The following is a 20,335-nucleotide window of genomic DNA, read 5'->3' on the forward strand; positions in this document are numbered from 1 at the left end:
CTATAATAATTGTAATGTCAAATTTTAATAAAGATCTTTAAAATATAACAATTATCTAATTTGTTTTAGTTGACGTGAAGACATTTTTGGAAAGTTGACACGTCCCGTAAAGCTCCATCTCAAACTATTTTAAACATTTCACACATTCTTAGTAACACTTTATGGTAATACTTTATTTTACAGTGTCCTTGTTACATATGTAACATGTACTTACCATAGTAATAACAGTAAATTATGCATAATTACATGCAAATAACCCTCAACCAAACCCTAATCCTACCTTAACACTATAGTTCATGTAGTTGCTTAAAATTACTCAGTACTTAAATATATAATTACACTGTAACAACACCTTAAAATGAAGTGTAACCCACTTTATTTTACAGTGTCCCTGTTACACGTGTACTTGTTACACATGTACTTACTGTAGTGATAACAGTAAATTATGCATAATTACATGCAGCTGACTCTAAACCTAACCCTAAAGTAAATACATATTGTTAATTAATATTACTTAATGTATAATTACACTGTAACAAACTTATTCAAATTATGTTACAATTATTGTGCATGAATATTGTATGATATCATATTAATTCAGAGACTATACAAAAAAATAAAAATAAATTCTCCCATTAGTCCCTATTTGTGTCACGTGTCAGTGCTTGTTTGGACTTTAAGTTTGTGTTTTGATTGGTTCCTGTTTTCCTTTGTTCTTTTCCCGCCACTCCTTCATTTCTATGGTTATTGTCATTAAGTTCACCTGTGTTTAGTTACTCATCATCATCTGTATCACCTGTGTTCCGTTAACCAGTGTCATCTGTGTTTGTATTTAGGTTCCGTCTGTTCAGTCAGTCATGTTCAGATCTCTGTTACGTTTAGTGTGTGTTGTTACCTGTTCTGCTGTCCGGTGTTTAATTACATTAAACCTTCGTTTTGTGACTATTTGATTGTTTCATATAAATTGGGTTTGTTCTATTGTTGTTTTATTAGTTGTAAGTGCCAGCCTGTATTACTGTCTATATAAGTCAGTGTACACTGGGGGAAAACAAGGGTAGCCTAAAACATGTGCATAAAAAAATTCTAAACTAAATTTAAGGGTAATATCAGGTAGCAATTGCTTTTAAATGTAACAATTGCTGGTTGCCACTTTTTACAGTGTAGGTATCAGTATATTTTAAGGTACAAAGTAGTTTTTAGGTGTAGTATCTAACAATTTTTAGTTAGATTGGTTTATACTGTATATAATTATTTTTTATTTTTTTTACTTTTTCAACAGTGTATTGGAAAATAGTGTAACAGCAAATAACACTTTTCAAAGAAAAAAAAATACAATTTTAGCTAAAAGAGTGCTGATGCACAGATGATGTACTGGCAAACTTTACTGACTGCAGAAATCATTGTGGGTTTAATTCATTCGACTTATTTTCAGGTTCCTTCGGGACAGTTTGCGTGTCGGCTTACTGTAGAGACACTCACTCAACACGCAGCGATGTGTGTTACAGTAGTGCTGTCATATCTGGCTATGATATTTCATATAGGCTAGCCTATAACATGCTCTCACACATTTATTTTTTAGCATTATAGGAGGAGTCAAATTTACATACGTGGTTTCAACCACCAGATGCATTTGTCCAGTATCGTCTGGAATGCGTCTCCTGAAGTGGGTTGAGTGATCAGATTTAAATGATCGGATAGCTATCTGTTCAGGGAAAAGGAAACGCATGAAGTGACCACGTGTAAACCGGCACTGAGACATAGACCTTGCCTTTACTCCATTAGGACAGCTCACTTTTACATTTGACAAAATACATGAACATACAGATGCATTGTTCACAACTCAATAAAGCTCCCTGTCTGTAGATGTGTGATAATAGGTTACGGACTCCCCTTGAGGTGTGGTCGTTCAGTTTATAATGGACCGTGTGGCACAAAGATCTCGGATTATGTTGAATGGTCCTGCTTGTGACCTTATATTGAAAACTACTGAGGTTTCACTTGGAGAAAAGGAAATGTAACAATGTAACAATGAGATTGTTCCTGGCTTCCTCAGACATGAAAGAGACAGGGCAAGAGCCACAGCTATTCTGAGCCTTAAAAGCCCCATTCCTTTCCTTATTTTAAGGAATGTTTATTTGTGAAAAGATTATTTGGAGTATTTTTAGAGTCCATGAAAGGTTTTCAAGATGATGCTGGTTTCGGTGCGTGAATTCACACAGAGAACGGGGTGGGTTTGTTAGACAGCTGCCATCAGCGAGCGTTTGTACGTGTGTGTGTGTGTGTGCGTGTATGTACACCCGCACACAATAGCTGTCCTGTAATAGTCATGTGTTATGGGCAGAAAGACCCCGGGGAAGAAACAGAGCTTCCTCCGATTACACGGTTAGCACATCCGACACTTTCATCTCTGCAAACAGGACAGCGTATTACAGGTGGCAGACATGTACACACGATAACCACAGGACATGAGTAGTCCAATCAGGGGTTTTGTGGCCTGAAATCAAAGTTGATGAATCAATGAAGTAATACTGAAAACATGTCAAAGGGATCTCTTTGATATTCGTAACACATACTGTACATTTTAAGTTTACATAGGGGCTTATACACCAGTTGTATTAAGATAAAGTTGTGAAAAGTAAAAGGGTTTATTCTTTAAAAGCTGTCCATATGTTGCTATTGTATGTGTTCACTTGAACAACATGTACAGAGACTTATGATTACTAATTAGTTAGGTTACACTTTATTTCAATGGTCCACTTTAGACATTCTACTAACTATAAGTAACTTTGCAACTACATGTCAACTAACTCTCATTATAGTATTAGTAGACTCTCTGCTTAATATCTGCTAACTCTTTATTCTGATGCTCCTCAACAGACATTCTACTAACTATAAGTAACTTTGAAACTACATGTCAACTTATTCTACTAACCCCAACCCTACCAGTCTACTAATACTCTACTGAGAGTTAGTTGACATGTAGTTGTTTATGGTTAGTCTAAAATGGACCATTGAAATAAAGTGTAACCATTAGGTTTAGTATTCATGAAAAGTTTGTGTTATATTTTAGTATTGGTTGTCATTTCTAACAGTGAGTTTCTTACAGAAGAGAATATTCAAACTACCAAATGACCCTGTTTATCTTTTATCTTAAAAAAAAAAAAAATATATATATATATATATATATATAAGATTTTTGCTGCTTTCTGATTTTTATCAGATTTTTTTTTTTTTTCTAGTTTCTTAAACAGTCTCTTCTGCTCACCAAGGCTGCATTACTTGATCACATATACATTAAAAACAGTAATATTGTGAAATATTATTACAATTTGAAATAGCTGTTTTTATTCCTGTGATCAAAGCTGAGTTTTCAACATCATTACTCCAGTCTTCAGTGTCACATGATCTTTCAGAAATCTGTCTAATATGATGAATTGATGCTCAAGAAACATTTATGATTATTGTTAATGTTGAAAACAGAACAGCTTAAAACCGTGGAAACCGTGACACACTATTATTAATAAGTTTGGGCTAATTTTACTTTTTAATTAATACATTTAGTTAGCAAAGACGCATTGAATTTACCAAAAGTGACAGTTAAAACGTTTATATTGTTACAAAAGTTTTCTATTTAAAATAAATCCTGTTCTTTTGAAATTGTATTCACAAAATAATCCCGAAAAAGGATGGTTTTCACAAAACTTTAAGCAGCAAACAATATATTCACATAGAAAACAGCTATTTTAAATTGTAATAATATTTCACAATATTTAGTGTAGCCTAAAGCATAAACGCAGCCTCTGTGAGCATAAATAAAACTTGATTATTACTTAATTACTCATCAAATTATAAAGTAACGTACATAATGCTGTTTAAATTGGTTTTATGACACACCACTTCACATGTCGACAGTGTTGTGGTCTTGTTTGAATGAAGAAGATTTGGGAATTTGTTGTTGAAATGTTGGCACAAAAACATAGAATTTCAAATGCATTGAACAGTAAACCATTGTCTTAAAACAATTACTTTATTTAAATACATTTTGACGGTCCTGTCGAGGCTTAGAGACACAAAGCCACAAATCTGACCATGTTCTCGTAACCAAACGGCTAAAAGAGAGAAGCACAGTTCTAGCAGAGAACATTTGACGGAGATCTTGGAGCGAGTACAGAAGTGTCAGAGAGAGGTAAGGAATGAGGAACGGAGAGAAAGAAACACACATGCTCGGACTAAAACGCTCCTTTCAACATCTGGATATCAGAAGGTCTCCTGTAAGGAGGAATGTAGTCCAACATTTCACTTTTGTCTTCTCGCCGTGTCGTCTTGGCTTCAGACCTCCAGAACTGACAGGATTTGGCCTCCTTCCCGGAGAGAGAGAGAGAGAGAGAGAGAGAGAGAGAGACTCTGCCAGAACTTGACCTCCACAGCCTCCCCGTCTTTTAAACCTTCGTTGCCTCTTTTGCTGCCACAGAAATGGTTACATAATTGTAAAGAACCAGAGCAATTTGTTTGTTTTAGCTTCTCAAAAGCTTCCCACTTCTCTCAGCTGCTTTCAATTGCACAATGTGTTTCCCCACGGACAAGCCAGCACTCTCTGTACACAAACCAATGGAGATTTTAATAAAGAAATTCCACATAAGTCAGGCTTTATTCAGCATTATTCAAACGGTTCGGCCGAGCCAAGTCAGATTATCCTCTAGAAAAGGATTAAAAGAGTCTCCAAAAATCCAGATGTTGTAAGACAAACTGATCAACCTATCTCCTGAAAATACCTTTTTTATTATAAATAATAGAGGATTAGAATGGTTCTTTATAATATAATCATTTACAATTGATTACATTGAAATATATAAAACATATACATTTAATATTTTTTGTTCAAATAGTTCAGAATTTTTTTTAAGGATTTCAGTGAAGTAAAGATTACATTTAGGAAATTTCATAATAAATGTTAATATTTATTGTATATGAGTATATTATTATATTGACGACTCTGCGAGAGACTGGCATCAGTGCAAATATCCAGAATCTTGAATTGGACGAACTCTAGTGTCTATGATGAATATTTTAAAAGATCTCAAGAGCTACAAATACACTTGACATCTTCACCCTTTATTCAGATTTTTTTAAAAATATGTTAAAGATTTTGTAACCATATTGCAACATCATTTTTGGCAAGGCTTTCAAACAAAGAAATAATGAACAAGAGAGAACTAGCTAAATATTAATAATTAATTATGTTGTAGTCAATGTATGCTTTTTCCTCTGTACTTTTTCACAGTAAAATAAAACCTATAGCTGTAGTTTGCCAAATAATTTTGTCAGATAAATATCTTAACCAAGTTTAATGTTGTTATATGTTGTAATGTAATATTTCCCTCATATTTTCATGATTTAAAGTCCCCCTGTGGTGAAAATCAAGCTTTTAATGTTGTTTATGTGTCTATGTGGTGTTTTTAATGTGCTTTAAGACAAACCATGTGTAAATTCATAAGTCGACTCCATTGCTGAGTATTTTCTCCTTAAAACTGCAGTGAACCAAAGACAGTCTCAAAAACACGCTTTGAAATCGCTGGTGTTTCTGACATCACAAACTACCTTGTAACCAATCAGATCAACGTGTGATCGTCAACGAGTGGCTCTCTGAGCTGAGTGAGTGAGTGGAGGCGGGGCTCATTTGCATATTCATAGAACCGCGTGTACTAAATGAGGCAAGGGTGTCGGGTTACATTCAAGATATTTTAAGACATGAATAAATTTGTTTTTAAGGAAAAAAACATTTATATATGTCATTTTGGTGATCAAAGCTGAGTTATAAGGGATACAATTATTGACTACAGGGGGACTCTAATTAAAAATACAGTAAATACATTTTTTTGGGTCATTAAAAAGCAAATATCCCTTCCGGACATCACTTTTGGCCACAACTCAAACCTGAAATCACAAATCTGCCACAATTGTAATTTTTAGATAACTGAACCTAAGAGTAAAGAAAACACACACACACACAGGCAATGACAGTCAAGTTTAATTTGAACATTTTAACTCAGTCTTCCTTACAGCTAAAGCCCATCACTGAGGCTTTGCTCGTAGCTAGGGCTCAGTGATAGCTCATTTAAGCATTGATATTGATGGGCTGGCTGATGGGAAACCACCACGGGCCTCTGACAGATGAAAGCTTGAAGACTTTAACCTAGCGCTGGCCGAGCGCCAGGACGAGAGAGAGCGAGAGCACAATGGAGCAATGTTCACTGACAGAAGAGCTTTGGGCTGTCAGCAGGGCCTTCAGCGCTGTCACCGGCCGGCACACGGGCTCTTCACACGGGCTCTTCACACGGGCTCTTCACACGGGCTCTTCACGGACCACTGCACCACACCATGACTATCTGACGATTAGCAGGGGGCCACTAGGGACCATTTCATCTGACACGTGACCCTTACCGTACAAATTTACCATAGTAACCATAGTTTCAGCAAAACACCATGGTTAATACAGCTACTGTTACTACTGTGAAACCATAATACACATGGAATTACCTTAAAATGACAGGTGAAGCTTTGTAAATATATAATATATGTATGTATATCCCTTTTCTTTTTCAATTTCAATTAAACGAATGTACTATATTTTAGTTTGATATTGTTTTTTACTTAATACTGTGTATTTTTAGGGGGTTTTATGGTACTACATTATATTTACGCTGTATTTATAATCCATTTATTCACTTTTTTTTTAGCATAGACCTGAAAATTTAATTTCCAACTTAAACTGTCGTAAATCTTGAATGCTTTAAAGCACATACTTAAGTTTGATCTCTTTTCAAAGACGACACTTGGCAGATTATTGCTGAAGTGAAAAAAGTTTTTTTTTTTTTTGTGAACTTAAAAAAAGTTACAGATTTTTACGTTTATTGTTATGAAAAATGCACAAAAAAGCTATTTTCAAATTTTCAAAACATGTTTTACTCTAAAACTCCAGTCCAGTCATTTTATGAAAAAAGGTTGAACAAATTGCAACAGAAGCAAACTCAACTGATTTTGTATCCTCAATATGTCCTGAGTAAGCAAAAAAAAAAATAAAGCCCTGAAGAATCCCATTAGGGGAAAGTTTCGAAAAAAGACCCAAATATATCCTATTCATACGCCTACTCATTCTTTTTCTCACGTGAATAGGGAATACATTTTTTTTAACATTTAGATATCACCATGAAAATTACTGAGTTGATTACTTGCATCAAGACAAACAAAAAATGTATTACAATTTTTTTTTAATGGTTCGGTAACATGGACAAACGTTGCATAATCTAATTACGTATGTGCTAATTTGCATAAATACCACAACAGGTTTAAACATTGGGTTTAGCCAGGTGAAAATGTCTTGTTGAATCTTGATGACACATAACAGTAAAATATTTAATGTTAAGGTCTGAATGGAACCCATTTAGGCTACCCATGAGCATTACTACATAGAGGAAGGAAGAAGTACTTTAGAAACCAGCCAAATTCAGTTGAGTTTGCTTCTGTTGCAATTTGTTCAAGGTTGACCCCCATTTTGGCTTAAAATGACTGGACTATAAATCTAAACAAGTTGAGTTCCAAATTTGAGCCTGATATCTCAAAAAATGTGCTTTCGGTAAGATTTTGTTTAGCCGCAGTACCAAACGCTTCCACTAGATGAAAACCGTTTTTTTTTCAGGACCATTTAACCTGTTCGAATCATGTCCATGATTTTTTTGTGTGTGTGTGTTCACATAGCAAGTGACAAAACCTTCACCAAGTTTCGTACCAATGAAGTAAAAAAAACAAAAAACAAAAAACATTACATTTTTCAGTCGAAAATGACCGAAGAGCACCAGAGGGTTAGTACAGCTACTGTTACTACTGTAAAACCATATTAAATGTGGTATTACCTTGAAAATGTATTTATTTATTTTAGTGCGGTCAAATCAATTCATTGTGATTAATTGGATCTAACATAAATATTTGTAAGTATATAATATGTTGTGTGTGTATATATACACTTGATATTGATATCATATGTAAAAGTTAAAGAAATAAACTGCTAAATAGCATGTCAAAGTGCGTAACATTTTTATGATGAAAACGTAAAAATGATCAGTGAATATTAGGGCTGGGAGAAAAAATCTATTCACCTTGGTATCGCAATTTATGCGGTAAAGATGAGGTTGACAGAAAATAGCCACTTTTGTTCCAACACAGGATGAAATGTGTCGTTATCTTTGAGTGTTGAGTGACGTAATATTCCTTTCAAGTGGACGTGTGGAAGAGACGTGAGACTGATCGCACTGAAAAGCCCTCGCGCTACTCATATACTGAGAGAGAGGTAAGACAGTAGAGCTGCACAATTCATCTTTAAAAGACTGTGATCTCGATTCAAACACCCACGCGATCCTTCAATTCGTCTGTCTATTAAACTTTGACAAAATCATATCGTAACATTCAAATCTGTGTTGGCGCTGGCGCTGACCCGGAGAGATGCGTCATGAAACAGCTTCACAAACAGCCTTTTCAATGTCATAGTATCATTATTTCTGTGATACAATAGTTCAAATTATCATAGAAGTACTGGGATAAAAGTTTAAAGTTCAAATATAAACACTGATGTCTACGATAGCGATAGAGTAAATCAGCTTTTGATAGAAACTTGGCGCTTAAAATAACACATTTATCGATTACATTGCCACTAGGTGGCGACAAGTGACTTTTTAAAAATGTATTTGTTATTGAATAATTTATTCAAGAGAATGTAGTATTGTATGATGCTTCTGAAATAAAAGTCAGAAAAATGTGATGAATTCTTTTTGTAAATATGACTCATCTTATACATCATGCACAGTTTGTATAAGTGTATGATTCAACTTTTGCCGATGGTCTAGTGTACATTTTTTTTTTTTTTTATAATAAAAAAACCAACATCGAATCGCAATACTAGTAGAACCGCAATTCATATCGTATCGGCACCAAGTATCGTGATAGTGTCGAATCGGGAGATAGGTGTATCGTCCCAGCCCTAGTGAATATTAGGGGAAACAGTTTTGTTTTCCATTTGAATTACGTTTATTTTCCCTTCCCATTTGGCAGATATTTGTTCTTGTTTTCAGCATAAACCCACTCAATTCTGATACATTTTTCTGAAAACAAGACTAATATTTGCTTCTCAAGTAAATGGATCTTGATTAAAGAATGTTTAGATATTTGTACCGGAAAACAACACAAAAATTCTAAGACCAATTCTTTTTTTTTTTCTTTTTTTTTTTTTTGCAGTGAAATGTTTTTTGACCAGCAAATCATCATATTCAACTGATTTCTGAATGATCATGTGACACTGAAGACTGGATAAATCATGCTGAAAATTCAGCTTTGATCACAGGAATAAATTACACTTTAATATTCAAATACATAACAGTTATTTTAAACTGTAACAATATTTTACAATATCACTGCTTTCACTGTGGTTTTGATCCAGTAAATGCAGTCTTGCTGAGCAGAAGAGATTTATTTTAAAAACATAAAAAAATCTTACCAAGCCCAGACTTTCCAAAAGTATGTCTCAGCCGTGAGCACAGTAATATATATTTATTATAAGTCAACCTTTAGGAGAACGCTACCATAGAGATGACCTCGAAGCTAATAAAGAGACAAAACACTCATTTCGAGTAGTTTCAATTATACTGGTTTGTTTTTTTTCACCCTTCTTGTCATCATCATCATTACTTGTTTATTCTTCATATCACTTTGCAGCTCTGAGGTCTATCTTGGCCAAATGGTGATGAAACTCACGTTTGATTGTCAGGATGTTGATGGCTCTCGGTGGATTATCAGAGGATATAAATCTGTTATCAAAACACTCTGTAGATTAGACCGTCAAAATATGAGCGAAGACAATACTATAAAAGCCCAGCACTGCCAAGAACTTAGCAAATTATCAAGACAAAAGAGTGCGACAGAGTTGTGCAGTGAACGGCCAACAATAACAACTTACTTGTTGACAGTGACCTGCATCTTATTCCTCCTGCAGAATAAATCACGCGTCAAACTCAGGGTGAGAGTTCTGTCGGCCGAACCCCGGGACTATTTACGATACGGGCGACCTGGAGGAACACGAGGAGAAAAATGACAGGCATGCGATGTGCTCTGCCCCCCAGATTTTATTTGTTGTCTTTTATTCCCGGGGTACGCATTAAAGGCAGGAAAATGAATATGATATCTTCTTACATCTAAACTCTGAGAAGCGTTTCAGTGGCTCGGGAACCAGCGCCCCCCACCCGCACACACCCACGCCTGCATATTTCATCTGCTCTTCCAAGATGTTTGAAGCCTCTGACCCAGCTGGATTCTGCTTTGAGCTGGAAGCGTTCAAAGTGTTACAGGGACACTAATCATCGGTTCGAGCAGCGAGAGACGCCTCCCCGATGCGGCCCGGTCGGAGAGGGACGTTCTTTGATCCCGTTCTTATACTTGTGTTAACGTCTCCGTTAACATGTTACATATATGTGGCCCCTCACTGGCGGCAGTATTTAGATTCTTCATTACGCCATTTATTTTACACAACCAGTCAAAAGCCGAGAATAAATAGGATTTTTTTATGTTTCTGAAAGATGTCTCGGTTACACTTTATTTCGATGGCCAACTTTAGACATTCTACTAACTATTAGAAACGAGGCAACTACATGTCAGCTAGCAGTCATTATAGTATTAGTAGACTGTCTGCTTAATATCTGCTAACTCTTTATTCTGATGCTCCTCAACAGACATTCTACTGACTATGTTACTTTGCAACTACATGTCAACTATAGCCCTATTTGGATGGTAATTGTTTCTCATGTGGACATCTGTAAAAATAAATTTGCATGGCTCCTCAGTGATAAAACTCATGCATTCGAATGGCGATTTATTGACGATGGAGGATCGAGTTTTGTGATCCTACAAACCCGTGAACACACCGCTCACGGGGTCAGTCGCATGATTGTCTGCTGTAAATAAAATGTCATATGCTTGGAATAATACGAATAAATTCATATGTAATTTAATAGTACGAAAATAATGTTCTATTTATTATTTAATTGAGGTTAAATTAAATAAAGGAGATTTAAACTCCTTTTAAAAATAGCACGCACGCTATATTCGAAATGGTTCGTATATTCTTGAATTTTATCTTAAAGCAGGGCTCGGTAGTTTCGGGATTTCTTTGCTGTATTCTCGCTTTTTGCTCGCAGGTTTCTCTCTAGAGCTCCCCCCACAGCTTCGGAATAGATATTTGACAACACTGTTGTAAAAACTCGTTGGCGATTCTTAGACACCAGAGGCTAGTAGATCAACGACATCAAAGCAGATGGGACATTCTTTAAAACATCTTCTTCATTCGGGTTCGAACAGTGTGAGGGAGCGCAATAATGAAATGCATTTTAGCAGATTTCTTTTGGCCGTAAAGCAATTGTTTACATCGCAAGACCTGATATTACGCGATGCTTCCTGACGCGGCGGCTCAAAGTTGCAAGTGCAGATTTTCCACTCACGGGCACCAGGGGGGTGCGAGACGACCACCATTCAACCCGAAATAAGTAATATAATCCTTCCAATGACTCCGAAGCTGTTCAGTTAAGGTAAAAAAGTTACTTAGAGCACCTTTAAAAGGATGTCATTTGAAAATGTGGATATAAGTTAATGCAGCCTCTTATTTACATGAGGTAAAAATAAAGCTGCTTGGTTTGTGTTTTTTAATGTTGTGTATATAGCCTACATGTTTTAAAAGTGTATCATATTGCTGGAACAATAACGGCCCATTTCAAATGTTTACATGTTTTTTCCCCCTCTTTCTCCTTTTTGTTCGCTGAGGTGGAGTTGTGATGAAATGTTGTTCTTGTAAATACTTTCCAGCATTTCCAGCAAGTGTACATCTTTAAAATGCATTCAAATTACAGTGAAGTGCAACAGTTACAGCGTTCTGCAGTGGTCAGAGAGGATTTAAACAGTGTATTTTGTAGTAATCTCTTCTTGTAAACTCAGAGATGTGGATTCGGACGACAATAAAATCACAGACTAACCCCTGTAAATGTTGAAAATGCCTTACGACCCCATGAGAAACAATTACCGCCCGAACAGGGCTTAATTCTACTAACCCGAAACTCTTAGGGTGTGTTCACACTTGCCATGTTTGGTTGGATTAATATAAACCCTGGTGCGATTGCTCTGTTAGTGCGGTTCATTTAAAGAAGTGTGAACGCTGCCATCCGAACCAGACAAGCGGACCGAGACGCTTACAAGATGGGTCTCGCTCCGCTTCCAAACAACTCTGGTGCGGTTCGACTGAAATATGAACTCAACTTGGACCAAAGACATTTCAACGAACTAGGAAGAACAGAAGGCTCAAGCACGCCTGTTTTTTCTCGTCATAGTCGCGATGTTGCTCATCACAGTTCGGTACAGGATCAGAACTGGGTCTCCTCACAGCAGATCTTCATTTGTGTGTGTGATAGAGGGATTCCTGCCGCTGTTTTGACTCCTTTACACATTTTATAAGCTCTTCACAAGTCAGAATATCATCATATGTAGCTACGCACATACAACACGAGCACATTTAGCCCTGAACACAGCATTGTTTTGGATGTTCAGTAACTTCCGTCACGAAATATATACGTAATAAAAGCAGACCAATCAGGTTTTGAACATATCCCTATGCCTTTAGTTTCGGTCTCTTTAGGTTCTGTTTAAAATTCCTAGGTGAACGCTAAGCGGACCAGGACTACATGACGCTACAAATTATGTTTTATTAACAAAGTTCGGGAGGAGCACATTCAGTTAATCAACTCAGTTAACGAGATTGTATTATCAAGAATCAGTTTCTGTATACATTTCTTGACTTGCTTAAAAGGACTCTTATATGTTCGTCAGATCAATGTTTTGACTCTAGACATCAATCACCAGAACTTGGATCTGTAAAGAACCTTATAGAACTTTCCATATGACATCACATCAACTCCTCAGAGGAGGCTCTCTGATTGGATAATATGTGAACATGTTTCTAATGACATCATGCAGCTTTAAGAACCAGAGGACAAACAGCAATAGTTTACCCCTCACACACTGTGTCTGTACTCGTATAGAGGATTCAATAACATCATATGTTTCCCTCTGTCACTGTCTTTCTTCCCCTCTCCTCCCTCACGCTGAGAGGAGCGAACAGAAGGGCTGGGTGGGGAGAGATGAGGAATATCTTATCCTCCTGAGGCCGTCAAGCGCGTAACAAACGAAGAACAGAGGGAGGGGGCTGCGTTTGCCAGTACAAGATGAATACTTTGAGTTTTCTCTGCTCCATTTGTGAAGCTCTTTGTCACCTGTCTATGAAGGCTAGCAGGTCAAAGCAGAGTTTGTTTTCCAGTTGTTAAAGACGGTTCGGCACTCGTATATTGCCTGATGGGAGGGAATTCCAGGCATTTTCCCCTCTTCACACGCCGAGGTGTCTGTGGGTGTTCCCGCCCGACTGAGGTGAAAATGTTCAAACTTTGCGAATGGCATTGTAAATAGTTTTACGGTAATTACACGTTACAAGGTGTTTGTGCACTACACACATGATGGAATTATGTTTTGAGTAATATCATGTACTCAATAATGTTTTCTTGTTAATGTAAATAACATGGCTTTCAAATGATCTCGAATATTTATAGTATCTGAGATGTTACGGAAACTGGCTTTAGAAGTCAATGTGTGGCTGTACCAGTCCATTAAACTGAGTAGGTAATAAATAATATATGTTAAATGTTGATCGTTAAATTGCCAGTCACATTAAATACACATCATATCTGTAAATCTGTGCTGTCTGTTTTTGGATTCGAACAGAAGATGGGAGACTCTGATCTTCAACCTCGTTCTATAAATCTGTCTGCGGTCCCGCATCACATTCTCCACAAATCCGTGTGAAGATAGTGCCGTAAGAGTTAATGCTCTTTTTTATGGACAGCCTTGGCTCCGTTCACACGTCTTTTCCTGTGCACAAGGGTATGTGTAGATGGATACACACCGAAGACGTCTCCTGTCGTTCCAGAGATGCTGGTCTGACGCTGCTCTCATCTCATAACACCCCATTACCTCGCCCCACATCCCACATATTTCTCTCCTCCTGTCTCTCTCTCACCTTGCATAGAGGTAATTCAGCAATGAATCACCTGACGCTCATGTTAAAGTTATGTTTAAGTTCCAGCGACCCCACGTCCCTGATAGCAGGGATTTATGTGTCTGCTCAACGAGAGGTCAAGTGCTTCTACAAAGCGCCGGGGCCAGTTCTGCAGTGGTCATCGCCTAGACGTGTTTACTGCAGGAAAGATGGAATAATTAAGTGGCCCGAAGATAAAGTCAGATTTATGATGGAATCCGTGTGCAGGACATGCAATAACTTCCTGGAGGAATTAAAAGCATTAAGGAATTTCACTGGGTCATTTTTAGCTGTAATTGTTGAGAATGGTTTTGTGCTATCCAAATTTATTCTGATGGTCCCTTTTGAACATTCTGTTGGCTATAAGTAACTTTGCAACTACATGTCAACTTACTCTCATTATAGTATTAGTAGACTCTCTGCTTAATATCTGATAACACTTTATTCTGATGCTCCTCAACAGACATTCTACTGACTATAAGTAACTTTGCAACTACATGTCAACTTACTCTCATTATAGTATTAGTAGACTCTCTGCTTAATATCTGATAACACTTTATTCTGATGGTCCTCCAACAGTTATTCTACTGACTTTAAGTAACTTTGCAACTACATGTCAACTTATTCTAACCCTTAACAGTCTACTAATACTCTACTAACACTCTAATGAGAGTTAGTAGACATGTAGGTGCAACGTTACTTATAGTCAACAGAATGTTAAAGGGAGCGTCAAAATAAAGTGAAACCGAAAATTAACACCAATGGAAATTGCTTAAATTGTTTTAAAAATGTTATGCTTTTGTTGGGTCTCCCTTTATTAAGTGTAAACATTGATATAATTCACACTCTGGATGTAATTACTCTGTAATAACAGTGTTATAACACAGTTGTAATGTAATAACAGTATTATTACACAGTTATATTAGTAAATTAGCATAAATTATGCATAATTACACGCAAATAACCCTAAACCAAACCCTAATCCTACCCTAACCCTATAGTAAGTACATGTAGTTGCTTAATAGTACTCAGTACTTAAATATATAATTACACTGTAACAATGACACCTTAAAATAAAGTGTAACCTCATAATCTAAAAACAGTAATATTACAAAGTTGTAATGTAATATCAGTATTATTATGCGTGAATCCATGTCAATTCATACCTATGTTGGAATTTCATTTGAAAAATAAATGAACTGTTGCCTCAATGGTCTAGCAGTTAGTGCAATAGCATATCATGAAGACCACATCAAAAAGTGAAACAATCATAGATACCACTAAGTTTAGTTTATCAATCGCTATTCAAATAATCTGTGACTGCCATATCTCAGACGCTGAGGTCTTCATTTGACATCAAATCAGAGCTGCCATTAACTTGTGTTCATGTCATGTGGAAACTATGGGGCTTGTCTGGGTAAACACGAGAAAAAAGAGACGTTTTTCTAGTTCTCATGAATGCAGATGACCCTGACGATATCAAATATTAAACCTTTAATTCCTCTACAGCCTGCTGACTGATGCTGAGCTCAGATAAAACTGCGGGGGGAGATAGGGTTTCATTTTCTTTGTTGGCTAAATGCTTGGCTGAGAGCTTCTGTCTCGGGTTGGGGGTGATGAGATTTGGCCCGACTAGAAGATCTGAACTGCTACAGATCTGAAGAACCCAAGGTTCAGTTCTGCACACAATGATTTCACCTCATGTTAGACATCCCTACAAACACAACAAACAGGTTTACCTCCACTCTAAACAAGGTTTTTTTCTTACAATTTAAAATAGCTGTTGTCTTTTTTTCTACCCAAATCCTGGTTTGAGCCTTTTGGGTAATCGTTTTGGGTTATTTTTTCAGTATTTGGGTAGTTTTTGTGTTTTGTTTCAGACGTAACAACCCAGGGATTGAGTTATTTATCGTTGAATAAGTGTGGAGCAGCTCCGTCAAAATGGTGCATGTCTTCGGTAAAATGCAGGTTTGTGTATATTTTATTTGATCTATAAATTTGTTATTGTGCTGTATATATTTTAAGTTTGTGCAAAGCAATGTACAGCGGCGCGATGTTAGTCACCTAAACGAGTGTCGCGTCGATCTTTTTTGCCTGATGGAAACGGCCTGATGCCTTGTATAAAATGTTATGATTTTATTTAAACATAGAATATAAAAACGTATGATGTTAAAATATGTTCTCAGAACTGTACACTGTTTGTTTATGGACAGGTTATGGAGTCAGTCGCCACTTAACGCAGGGCGGCGGTCTGAAGTTAGAAGTTCCCCCGATGAACACGACACAAGCTCCGGCTCCAGATCCAGCGCTGTTACAGTGGAGACGAGACAACAGAGACTGGTCCATTAGACTTCAATTACTTCTAAATGTTTATTTTTTTTACTTCTAATATTTGTTAAACGATCTTAAATGTAGGCAATATGTATTAAAGACACTGAAGATACACACTAACAACTCCTGGGTTATTTTTGACCCAACTCCTGGGTTAACAAGGGACCAACTAATTTCTGGGTTATTTCAACCCAGAAAATTGGGTTATTCTTTTTGACCCAAATTCTGGGTTAAATACCTGACCCAAATGTTGGGTTTAAAAAATTAGTTGATCCTTTTTTAACCCAGGAGTTGGGTCAAAATAACCTAACTTGGGTTACTATCCCAGTATGCCTTATTTCAGAAAATAAAACTTTGTTTTACATTATATTACACACTTCAAGCACTTTCACATTTTTATTGCATTAAATTAAAATCAATATAAAAAAACACACACTTGGGCATGTTTATTTTCCTATTTATTTTAGGTCACACTTTAACGACAATATTAGAAATAAAAAATAGAAAAATAAACAACAATTCTCTGAAGAGCCTAAAAAAAAAAAAAAAAACTTTGGGGACAAGATTTTTGATAGTGTCCTCATCAAAGAGAAGAAATGCCTCCTCATCTATGTCTTCATCTGAAAGACAGAAAACAAGACAACATGAGTATTGTTAATAAGTCGAGACAATTGTGAACCACTCACCAGACACTCTTTCATTATCAAGCTAACAAATAATCACTTTCAAGGGAATGCTGTGGCTTTTTTTTTTTTTTTTTTTACGTGGCCCAAATTGCCAGTTAACTAATGTGGTTATTTTGCAGTATTACCCATTTTGTGTGAATGACAGTCTATACTGTCCATCTTTTCTTTCATTAACAAGTGTAATGACATTAATGCAAAGGTGAATATCTGGCCCATTCTTATGCATAACAGCTTAAAGACAAGGCACAAGTATCTTTTAGGGTTATATAGATATGCATACCCCACTGTCGAAGAAGTTGTGACTTTAACAAAATCTTGCACTGACACATTTAAGTCTTATTAAAGAAAAAAAATTAGGTATAGAGAGATGATATAAGGGCAGTAAAATGCTCACCTCAGCTCAGACAGCCGCCACTCAGTTAGCTTATCAGCGACAAAGCTGTCCATTCAAAATGACCTGGAGAAAACATAGCAATATAGAGGTTAGCAACAATTCGAAGACTTGACCCGTTTCTTTAACTCTCACTACTTCAGCCAGTAGAGCAATGATAAGCACGGTGCAGCTGGTAAACATAACTCAACTATTGTGTTGCCTCGTCGCTCTGTACTGTAGCCGCGGCTAAACGGTGTAGCACACCGGACGAGAAGCGCAGCGCCGCGTCGCGTCGCGTCTAGGACAACTCGAGGTATCGCTCACCGGACGCGCACTGCCATGTCTTTAAAATTCGAACACATTATTCTCTATGAGTGTACACACACCGGTGGCGCCATCCGGCGTCTGTCCGCGTCGCCCAGCAACGGCTCAGGACCGTGTTCAAAATCCTGCCGCGCCATTTACATAGTTTTATATTAAATTGACATTATATTTGTCTCAAATCGTCGTTGATGTATATACTGACCTTACCATGTGCTGAAATATACATTTAGTTTTACATTTAATCACAGAAATGAGCTGATTGAATGAAAATTGCTGATGTTATCGGATTTATAGACGTGAGATTCTCAATTCATTCAGTTAACGGACGATCTGAGGTAAACTGTTTTGACTGCAGACTTGGCAACGATTGTATTTAATTCTACAGTACAATCAGAACATAGTACAGACATTATCTTAATTTCATAATGTCCTTTAACATAACAATACTGCTGGCCATAAACTGAGAAAGTGCGCGTCCGGTGTGCGATACCTCGAGTTGTCCTAGATAGCCGCGGCTACATGCCAACCACAGAATTACCACGACTAACGCTAGTCTCAACGTAGCAACTAAGCCATGGTAATTTTTTTAGCAAATGGTGCTAAACTAGCAACGGGGACATGGACACAGAAAAGTTTACGTTACATCAACACTGAAAATACTCTCTTACCTTGAATATCCGATTGTTAAGTCTGACGTCACGCGTGACGTTTAGCCTTTTCCGGGTCCAAGCGCTCCTCTCGTCCAGAAATAACAATGGTGGAACCTGTAAATTTATTTACGATCACGTCCTTCTTAGTGAGGCACCCTTGGCGGTCAAAAAGGGTTTAAATTCCTTTAACACCAACAGAGTGGTTAGTGTAGCTCATCACTCAGGTGGCATAATTAAGGGTAGAGTCCAGGCATCAATGAAAAAGATTTACGAGGTTGAAGTGAGTTAGCTCGGGACACAGCACTGCGGCATTGTAAAAACACTCAATAATAACCAAAACACTAGCGAAAGCGGTAGGTAGAGAGGACCTGGACTTTGGACCCGGAAAGAGAATTATCGGAGAGTGGTTACGTCACGACTTAACAACCGAATAGATGAAGTTGCACCGAAGAAGCACAGCCAAAAACGGATCGAGCGCGAAGCGACGGTTATTTCAAACGACTGTTGTGAGAAAATTCCAGGAGAGAGAAAGCCCACCCTATAACCCAGAACATGGGTTACTCTTTGAAAAATAACCCATAATTTTAACCCAACACAAATAACCCAGAAAATGGGTTGAAGAAATAACCCAGGAGTTTTTAGTGTGTATGCTATACTGTAAAATATGATAGAAAATAAAGGAATTATCATGCAAACCAGAAGTTGCATTGAATTTTTTGTTTTTTTGTTTAGAGGATTTAAGGCAAAAATTAATGAACTATGCTGAGTTAAATCAACCTATTATGCTGGGTTAAATACACAACCCAATTTGCTGGGTAAAATTCACCCAACATGTGTTCTGTCCTATATTTACCCAACCCTTATGTTGAAAACAACCCAAATTAGGTTGTTTTTAACTCAGTGTTTTTAGAGTGTATATGTTAAAATGTAATTTATTCCTGTGATCAAAGCTGAATTTTCAGCATCATTACTCCAGTCTTCAGTGTCACATGATCCTTCAGAATTCAGTCTAATATGATGATTTGATGCTCAAGAAACATTTCTAATTATTATCAGTGTTGAAAACAGTTGTGCTGCTGCTTCATATTTTGTGCTGCTATATATATATATATATATGTGTGTGTGTGTGTGTGTATCCTAATGGCCCCAACCTTTATACAACTTCAAACAGTTGTGAATGTGATGTCATAAAACTCGTAGATTGCCAAGTCTCCAGTACGTAGACATTAACAACTTAAATGTCTCAGACAGTCACTTTAACTAATGCACAAGAATAAGAAGTCATGGACTATAAGTCTATGGTGACTCCTGCTTGATTGGCGGCTACAAGTGGCAGGAATCTCCTTCTTCAGACTGTCAGTGGCAGGTAGTTCTGCTGACAGCTGCTGTTTAAGAGCTGAACCTCCTCCTGCTGAAAACAGAAGATGGGTGGCTCATACCAAAGGGTTCATCTTTTCTTTTCTTTTTAAGGCCAGTAACATAGTTCACGTCACAACCACGGCTGTGATTTCCTACTGGCTTTTGCCATCGACACGCAGATGGGAGGGACATTCTCGTTCTAGAGCTCCTCTGATTGGACAAAAGTTAGTTTGACCACACACAGCTCTTCCATGGTTAAGAAAAATGTAATTCTTCCTAATATATATATATATATATATATATATATATTTTACGTGCAACACATAAGCCTATCCAGCATCTAATAAAAGAGAAGAGATGATTTGTTAACAGAGGAGAGACCTGCAGCGCCTCACTCATCCCTCTTTCACTCCTGAATCATAAACACACATCTCCTCTACCT

At 37.0% G+C, this 20,335-nt stretch overlaps 1 protein-coding gene and 1 long non-coding RNA gene across 4 annotated transcripts in view; one reads left to right on the top strand and one right to left on the bottom strand.

Annotated features, from left to right (window-relative positions):
• LOC309501862 overlaps nt 1–16,643 on the top strand; it is a 50,995-nt gene extending 34,352 nt beyond the window's left edge. For all 3 annotated transcript variants that reach the window (XR_014207007.1, XR_014207008.1, XR_014207009.1), the window contains 2 exons: nt 16,051–16,138; nt 16,384–16,643. This is a non-coding gene — a long non-coding RNA (uncharacterized lncRNA). The remainder of the gene's footprint in view (nt 1–16,050; nt 16,139–16,383) is intronic.
• foxf2a (forkhead box F2a) overlaps nt 1–20,335 on the bottom strand; it is a 377,307-nt gene that overhangs the window by 70,000 nt on the left and 286,972 nt on the right. The gene's annotated exons all lie outside the window — the stretch shown is intronic.

Source organism: Leuciscus leuciscus (genome assembly GCF_965113295.1).
Source record: "Leuciscus leuciscus genome assembly, chromosome: 6".
NCBI classification, from domain to species: domain Eukaryota; kingdom Metazoa; phylum Chordata; class Actinopteri; order Cypriniformes; family Leuciscidae; genus Leuciscus; species Leuciscus leuciscus.